Source organism: Rosa rugosa, chromosome 7, assembly GCF_958449725.1.
Source record: "Rosa rugosa chromosome 7, drRosRugo1.1, whole genome shotgun sequence".
In the NCBI taxonomy this organism is placed as follows: domain Eukaryota; kingdom Viridiplantae; phylum Streptophyta; class Magnoliopsida; order Rosales; family Rosaceae; genus Rosa; species Rosa rugosa.
The window spans coordinates 39,383,612-39,391,547 of NC_084826.1; the positions used below are offsets into that span (position 1 = coordinate 39,383,612).

The 7,936-nt window shown below is 43.7% G+C and overlaps 1 pseudogene; it reads right to left on the bottom strand.

Annotated features, from left to right (window-relative positions):
• Window positions 1–4,056: 4,056 nt before the first annotated feature.
• On the bottom strand, window positions 4,057–6,606 carry LOC133723286 (pleiotropic drug resistance protein 1-like; annotated as a pseudogene).
• Between the last annotated feature and the right edge of the window lie 1,330 nt (window positions 6,607–7,936).

The following is a 7,936-nucleotide window of genomic DNA, read 5'->3' on the forward strand; positions in this document are numbered from 1 at the left end:
GACAGGGGTTCTGATATTCCAGCAGCCCGTTCTCTATAAAAGACTGTTCGTTCGACAGACACTAAGGACTGAACTGTTGTCGAATTCTTAATACCGAGAAAAAAGAATCACAACTGTCGCAAGATCTTTTGCATGGCCAGGGTTACATAGAGATGTAAAGACCTATGTAGCTGCATGTCACAACTGTCAACAGAACCATTATGAAACTATTCGGCCACCAGGTCTTCTGCAGCCTAATGTGATCCCAGAAAAGGCTTAGACTATGATTTCCATGGATTTTATTGAGGGCCTTCCAACTTCTTCAGGTAAGACCGTCATCATGGTAATAGTGGATAGATTGACTAAATATGGTCATTTCATACCTTTAGCCCATCCATACACTGCTACCATCATTGTCCAGCATTTTATCAACCATGTTTTTAAGCTTCATGGAATGCCTGAGTCTATCATATCGGATAGAGATCCAGTATTTCTAAGTAATTTCTGGGAAGCTTTCTTCATGGCTCAAGGGACATCTCTGAACAAGAGCTCAGCCTACCATCCACAAACAGATGGCCAAAGTGAAAATCTCAACATGACTCTTGAACAGTATCTAAGATGCGTTGTTGGGAAGAAGCCTCACTCATGGGTTGAGGCCTTATCTTGGGCGGAATACTGGTATAACTCATCCCACCATTTCGATCGGCATGACACCCTTTCAAGCTTTATATGGATACGAGCCACTTGCTATTCGAGTGTATACGCCTGGCTCCACATCTGTAGAAGCTGTTGACCATCAACTCCAAACTAGGGATGCACTCTTGGCTATTATCAAAAGAAACTTACAGATAGCTCAAACAAGAATGAAGCAGTTCTATGACAGGAATCATTCTTAAAGAACTTTTGTTGAAGGGGATTGGGTTTATTTGAAGCTCCATCCTTACAGACAGCAGTCCGTAAAGAAAAGACTTATCCACAAGCTTGCCCCTAGATTTTATGGTCCATACCAGATTGAGACGAGAATTGGGAAAGTGGCCTATAAACTTAAGCTTCCTAGCTCAGCAAGAGTACATCCAGTTTTCCATGTGTTCTTGTTGAAGAAAAAAATAGGGGATGCAGCTGTAGTCCCTTCCCACCTACCACCAGACATTGATCCTTATAACCCCAGGTGGTACCCTGCTAAGATCTTGGATAGGAAGCTTGTCAAAAAAGGAAACGAGCCAATAACTAAGTGGCTGATTCAATGGATTGGTACAGTACGTTGAGGAGGAGGCTACATGGGAGGAAGCCGAAGAAATAATGCAGCGCTTTCCTGACTTTCAAGCTTAAGGTCAAGTTTATCTTATGGGGGCTGGATTGTTACGAAAATAGCTTAGAAATGGTTTCCTAAGTAACTGGGAGAAGTCAGTCTCGTGCATGTGTTAGGCACGTGGTTAATTAGTTCATTCTGTTAATTATTAAGCATGTTGGGGTTTAATCAAGTCTGCTCACTCCATGTGCGACACGTGTCACATATGATAAGGGCTATATAAGCCTCAATCTGTAGCTGGAATACTATCAATGAATATCAGTTTATTATCTTCTTCTTTTCCTTTAAATTTCTTTTGCATTTTCTCTCCAGTTAGGGCCCTTACCCTAACAATTGGTATCTAGAGTCGTTCGATCATGGTGAAACTCAAGGGTGCGGGGTCTAAACCGGCCTCTCCTCCTCATGTTGCTGATGAACCTCTTGTTTCCGACAAGCTTTCTCATCTGGAATATGAGCTGCAACTCCACCGCGATGAGACTAGCGCTCGTCTTGATGAGATTCAAGCCTTTATACAGGACTCTATGGCCACTTCCTTGGCTAGTTTCAAGTCTTTATTAATGGAGGAGTTCAAGCTTCAACTCACCACTCTTATCAAGGACAAACCCCCTGTCAATGATGCCGGAGACATCGCCGTTCCTCAGCCGGACGGGACTGTCAGATTGGGGTCCATACCATCACCGACGATGCAGCAGCGGTTAGTCAGCTTTACGGAATCTTCATCATCCACAGTTGCTAGATCTGAGGGTAACCATACTCATCCTTCGGATACTGGTGCTCATAACATTAGTAATGATGATGTGTTGTGCAAAACTACTGCTATTGTGACTACTACTGTGGATTCATTAATTGGTGGTAATCATGCTAGCAAGAATCAGGTGGCTTCTCAAATTAATGGATCTCAACATGTGAATGCTAGTGGAACAATGGCCCAAACAACTAAATCGGTGGGAGGAACTCAATTCCATTCTGTGCAGCAGCCTACTATGGGGTCACAGCCCTTTAAGGTACCTCCCAATTCAATATATGCTGGCATGAGCCTTGGTTATCCACAGGGTGTCAACCAACCTATACATGAGCATGATCCCTTTATGATGACCTATTCTGGGCCATATTCAACATCCATGATCAACTTTACACCTCATACAGTTCAGTCTACACATCCATCGATTATGCCTCACTATGCAAATACAAAGGGGCACACACCCAATTTCAATGGGGTCTCCACCCTTGCCACCACCACAACGACTCATTCGTCACCTCCTAATTATCAGCAAGCTGCACCAATACCACCATTCACACACATTTTGCCTCTACCATATCATCAGGGCCAAACCAACTATTATCAACCAGTTCCACAAATGCAGCCAAATTATTTTGGTTTTCCTTTCATTGATCCTAACCTACCTACCATGAAACAAATGAGGTTGGAGTTCAATGTGTTTAGTGGAGGAGACCCTGTGGAATGGCTTAACAAGGCTGACCAATATTTCGAGTTCTACCAAATACCAGTAGAAAGGAAGCTATCCATTGCCACAATGAATTTGTCTGATAAAGCATCAGATAGGTGGTATATGTTTAGACATGAGTTTCCTAATACTTGGCAAGGGCTGGCTGATTTACTAATGAGGGAATTTAGTGGCTATAATAGATCAGAATACCAGGCTGCTTTGGCAAGAATGAATCAAACTGGTTCTGTGGAAAGTTACAAGGAACAGTTCACCAAACTTTCCAGAAGGGCACCTGGTTTTCCTCCTGAGGTATTGCTGTCCTGTTTCATTGGAGGCTTGAAGGAAGATATAAGAGTGGATGTGCAAGCACAGAAACCTAGGACCCTATATGAAGCATGTGAGCTTGCTAGAGTCTATGAGACAAGAAATGAAAGTCACAGGAACTTTTCACGAAGCTCTTACAGTCACAAATCAACTACAGGGGGCAGCAAGTTTACAACTGATGCTAGAACTAACTTAAGGCCAAGTGGGACTGCTTTCACTCCTCGAATCACTCACCCCAATTCAGGTCCTGCAAGTGGTAGCAATAATGTCAGGGTTAAGCTCTCTGATGCTGAGTTTGAAGCTAGACGAGCTAGAAATCAATGTTACTTTTGCAATGAGCCATACAAGCCTGGACACAACTGCAGAAAAAAGGGTCAGATGATGAGCATGGAGATTGTACCCAACGATGATGAATTATCTGAGGGCACTGATGAGCAACAGTTAGTGGAGGTACCTCCAATAGTCGTTATTGAAGAACCACTGATTAGACTGCAGGTTATGGGAGGAGAAAATGCACAGCCAGCTACTATGCAATTTAAGGGAGTTTTCAACAAGAGAATAGTGCACATCCTAATTGATTCGGGTGCCACACACAATTTCATTCATCCACAATTACTCAAAGGCTCCAAGGCTCAAATACATCAATTTTCACCATTAAATGTGATTTTGGCCAATGGAGAAAAAATGCAAACGAGAGGAGAAGTGAGAGTACAACTTAAGCTACAGCAGTTTGAATTCATGGATGATTTTTACATACAAACAGACAGTTCCCCTGCATCTTTTTGCTCGGTAAGTGGCACTAACACAAATGTTTCTAATCCGTTCAATTGTCACAAGAATGATTGTGGTGGTATGGGTTTTGTGTTTGGTGCTAATGGTATTGATGAGAAATTAGAGAATGGGAAGAGTGTCGAGAAGAGGGCTGAGGTGGCTAGTGGAGATGGTAGAGAGTTCAGTGAGCTTGAGTGTGTCATTGCCAAGCAGGACGAGGGTGGTCTAGTTGAAGATAAGGAGAAGCGTAGCATACATAGAACCAATTACATTGAAGAGATCCATTAGAGTTGTCTTGCCAAGGAACTCATTAATTATAATAGCATTCTGCCCATACATCAAAGGTGATATCCGGTAGCCCCATTTCCACCATTCCTTTATATTCCCTCTTGACAGGATAAAGCCTCCCAAAGCCACATATACGCATGTTGAGAATGAGACAAGTGTATTAGCAATAGTCCAGCTTCTACTAGTTCCAGCAATGGATTTGAATAATGCATTAACCATTTGATGCATGAGTAGGAGGAGAAGGTATTGTTTGAACAACCTTCCAACATTTGGATCATATCCAATGACATAATAGGAAACAAATACCCAAACACCAACTTCAACACAAGTGAGAGGGATCTTGAGGATCCACGTGGGAAGTGCATACGCCCATGGTGGAAACAAGAGTAGCTTTCTTTGCTTATAAAAAACTGGAAGCTTCGCTACAGTCATCGATATCTTTGCCACTGCATTGAGCACAACAGTATACAAGGAGAAGAACAAAGCACCAGCATAAAGACCTCCATTAATCACTATGTCATGGTGCATCTTAGTCCTTAGGAATAGTGTCATTGTAATCAGAGCCAATATTGATTGTTGGGTAGGCTTGAAAAGGTAAACAAATGAGTTCCTCTTCATCAGCAAGAACTCCCTTAAGAGACAAGTTTTCACCAGTTTGGCTTTTTTAACCCCATATATATTGGTTGATAATGTAGCTGGGTGGCTCTTGGTCTTGTCAAATGGAGTTGCAAGTTCATTAGTAATTGTGCCCCCTACATGAAAAGATTGGAATGGCTCAGAGAATTCTTCGACTGTGATGAACTTGTAAGGCTCATCTCTGCTTCCCCGATACTGCTCCTGATCTTTCTTTGATGTCACTTCTTGCAGAAAATCGGCCACACCTTTTCTCTCGGGACATCTGAAGCCCATGGATTTGAAAAAGTCAAGAATATATTCACGGGGACCTTGGTACACGATTTGACCATCAGAAAGAACAATAATGTCATCAAATATATCATAAGTCTCAGGTGGTGGCTGCAGCAATGAGATGAAAGCAGTCCCATGGAGAATGTGAACAAATTGCTTGATTGAATTTACTATCTGATAAGTTGTTGAACTATCCAAACCAGTCGATATTTCATCCATGAATAGTGCCTTAGCAGGTCCAACCGACATCTCACCAGTTGTGACGCACTTCTTTTGTACTCCAGATATACCCCTTATCATTTGATCCCCTACCAAGGTATCTGCACAGCCACCCAGTCCCAAAATCTTAAGAATATAACTTGTTACAAATACTGCCCTTTGGCTTTCTTATGCTATTCCCTTCATGTAGATATCCAAGTCTATATCCGGCTTAATTCTTGCTTCTTTCTCTCTTCTACTCAACTTTTCTAGCATCTCATAACGAGTTCCGGCGCCTTGGCATCTTGCCGAAAAAGCCAAGGTTTCTGCAACTGTCATTTCCCCAATATGAACATCATGTTGACTGATATATGCAGCACTTCTCTGAGGTACAAATTCATGCATGTCATGACCATTATAAGTCACACTTCTTGAAACCTGCTTCTTAACTTCAGCGAAACCAACATCTTCCTGCTTAGCATTGACAGAAAAAATCGCCATCTCATCAGAAGCATCAACAACTTCACGATGAGTAGTGAGTCCTCCGCCTTTGTCTCGAATGCTCATAGGAGCAATAATGGTCCTTCTTGCATTACACAACCCATCTAACTTTGGCATTTTATCAAACAGTTGGAGGGCATGAAATTCTGACATTCCATTGCTAAGCTGCTCCTTATCTTCAACTAGACCACCCTCGTCCTGCTTGGCAATGACACACTCAAGCTCACTGAACTCTCTACCATCTCCACTAGCCACCTCAGCCCTCTTCTCGACACTCTTCCCATTCTCTAATTTCTCATCAATACCATTAGCACCAAACACAAAACCCATACCACCACAATCATTCTTGTGACAATTGAACGGATTAGAAACACTTGTGTTAGTGCCACTTACCGAGCAAAAAGATACAGGGGAACTGTCTGGTTGAGTCGAAACGGCGCCGTCGAGCTGAGGAGGAGGCTTCGTGGTGGGTTGTGCCAGCGGTGGAGAGCTGATTTGGAGTCGCGAGCTATGGATTTTGGGTGGATGAATCTGCAGAGGAGCACCGTCCAACAGAGGAAGGGGGCTGGAGGTGAACTGTGCCAGTGGTGGAGGAGTCACGATCCGATCTGTGTGGGCCGGCAAACTGGTCAGCTTCTGGACGACGTTATAGATAGGAGGCTGGTGTTGATCCGCAGCGGCCGGTGGTGGTGGCGGCGGCGACATCATGTACAGCTGTTGGTGCGGTATGTACGAATCGATGGTCCCAAATTGTAGCTGAGTCACTGGCAGAGATATGATCGGTACGGAAGAAGTCGGCACCAACGGCTCCATCACCTGAGCTGTGATCTCCAAGCGAAATTGCCTCAACTCGTTTAGTAACTCGGACTGGAACGACGCCATAGTTTTCTCAAGTTCACGGCGCCACGCAGCTGTCTCTTCTCTCGCGATTTGGATCCTCTTCCTCCTCCATTCATCTAGGTTGGGTGGACGCGGCGGTGCTGGCGAGTATGGTGGTGGATTCCCAGCGCTCCTCGGCCCCATGAGGTGGGCTCTGATACCAGTTGTTAGGGTATGAACCCCAACGAAGAAAGAAATTGCAGAAGGAAGAAAATAACGCAAAGAAGAAATACTGATATATTGATAGATGATGAAAGGAGTACAGAGTTCTGGTTTATATAACCCAAGGATGAGCTACCTACCATTGGCTACAATAACAACCCAGCTAATTAACAACTCAACCCAAATTAACCTGATAAACGACTAATTAACCCACTGCACACGTGCACAGCACATGACACATAATGAGTTCTCCTACTCGGAACAAGAATGCCTATTTAAGCCTATTTTCATAACACTTTCCTGCTCGCTCAACCGCTGACGACCAAACCGGTTGCAGCCATGGATCTACACAGACATTTTCGAAGAATTTGGGTCCTTAACAGTGAGTTTAAAGTCCAGGAACGCACGCAAGGATTGTTTGTGTTTGCATTCGATCTCAAGAAGGATCAAAACAAAGTGTTGTGGGGGGACCATGGTATATCAATCGGGCTCCAATGATCATTCAGGCATATGATGGCCTTACAAATCCCACTGCGGTGAAAATGGATTCTATTTTCTTCTAGGTCAAGATCGACAATATTCCTCCGGCATTGGAAGTCAAGACCACCATCATCAATGTGGCCTATGTTGCGGGGAAATTTCAAGACCGAAGACATGAAGCTATTTGACAATACCGGCAAGATCAGGGTAAGAGTTTCTCATGATATCTCTTAGCCTTTTTTCTTGAAAAAAAAAAACCCTAAAGCTGGCTCCAAATGTGGTGGAAGAAATATCGTTCTTTTTTGAGAACCTGGTGGGTAAGTGTAATACATGCCACCTGATTTACCATGAAGATGGCAAACCAACGGTAGCAGCAGCAACAAGCCACTGGGACCGATGATAAACGAATTGGGCTGCGCAATCCATTTCGAAACTCTGCAGATGTCTCCAGCAATGGTGCCTTTCACTTTAAGGGGTGCAGAACCCGATCTTACCCCCCATTTCTGGCAATCTGTTCGGCACAAAAGACACAATCAAACAGCACAAGCCGGTTCTCATACGAAATGCACAGATGCAGGGTGCAAGTTACACTGATCAAACCCTAGCTTTGATCACAGCTGATGATCTGCCACCGGAACCACTGAAGAGAAGCCGTCCTCCTTCACCATTCTCTTCACCAAAGAAATTAAAG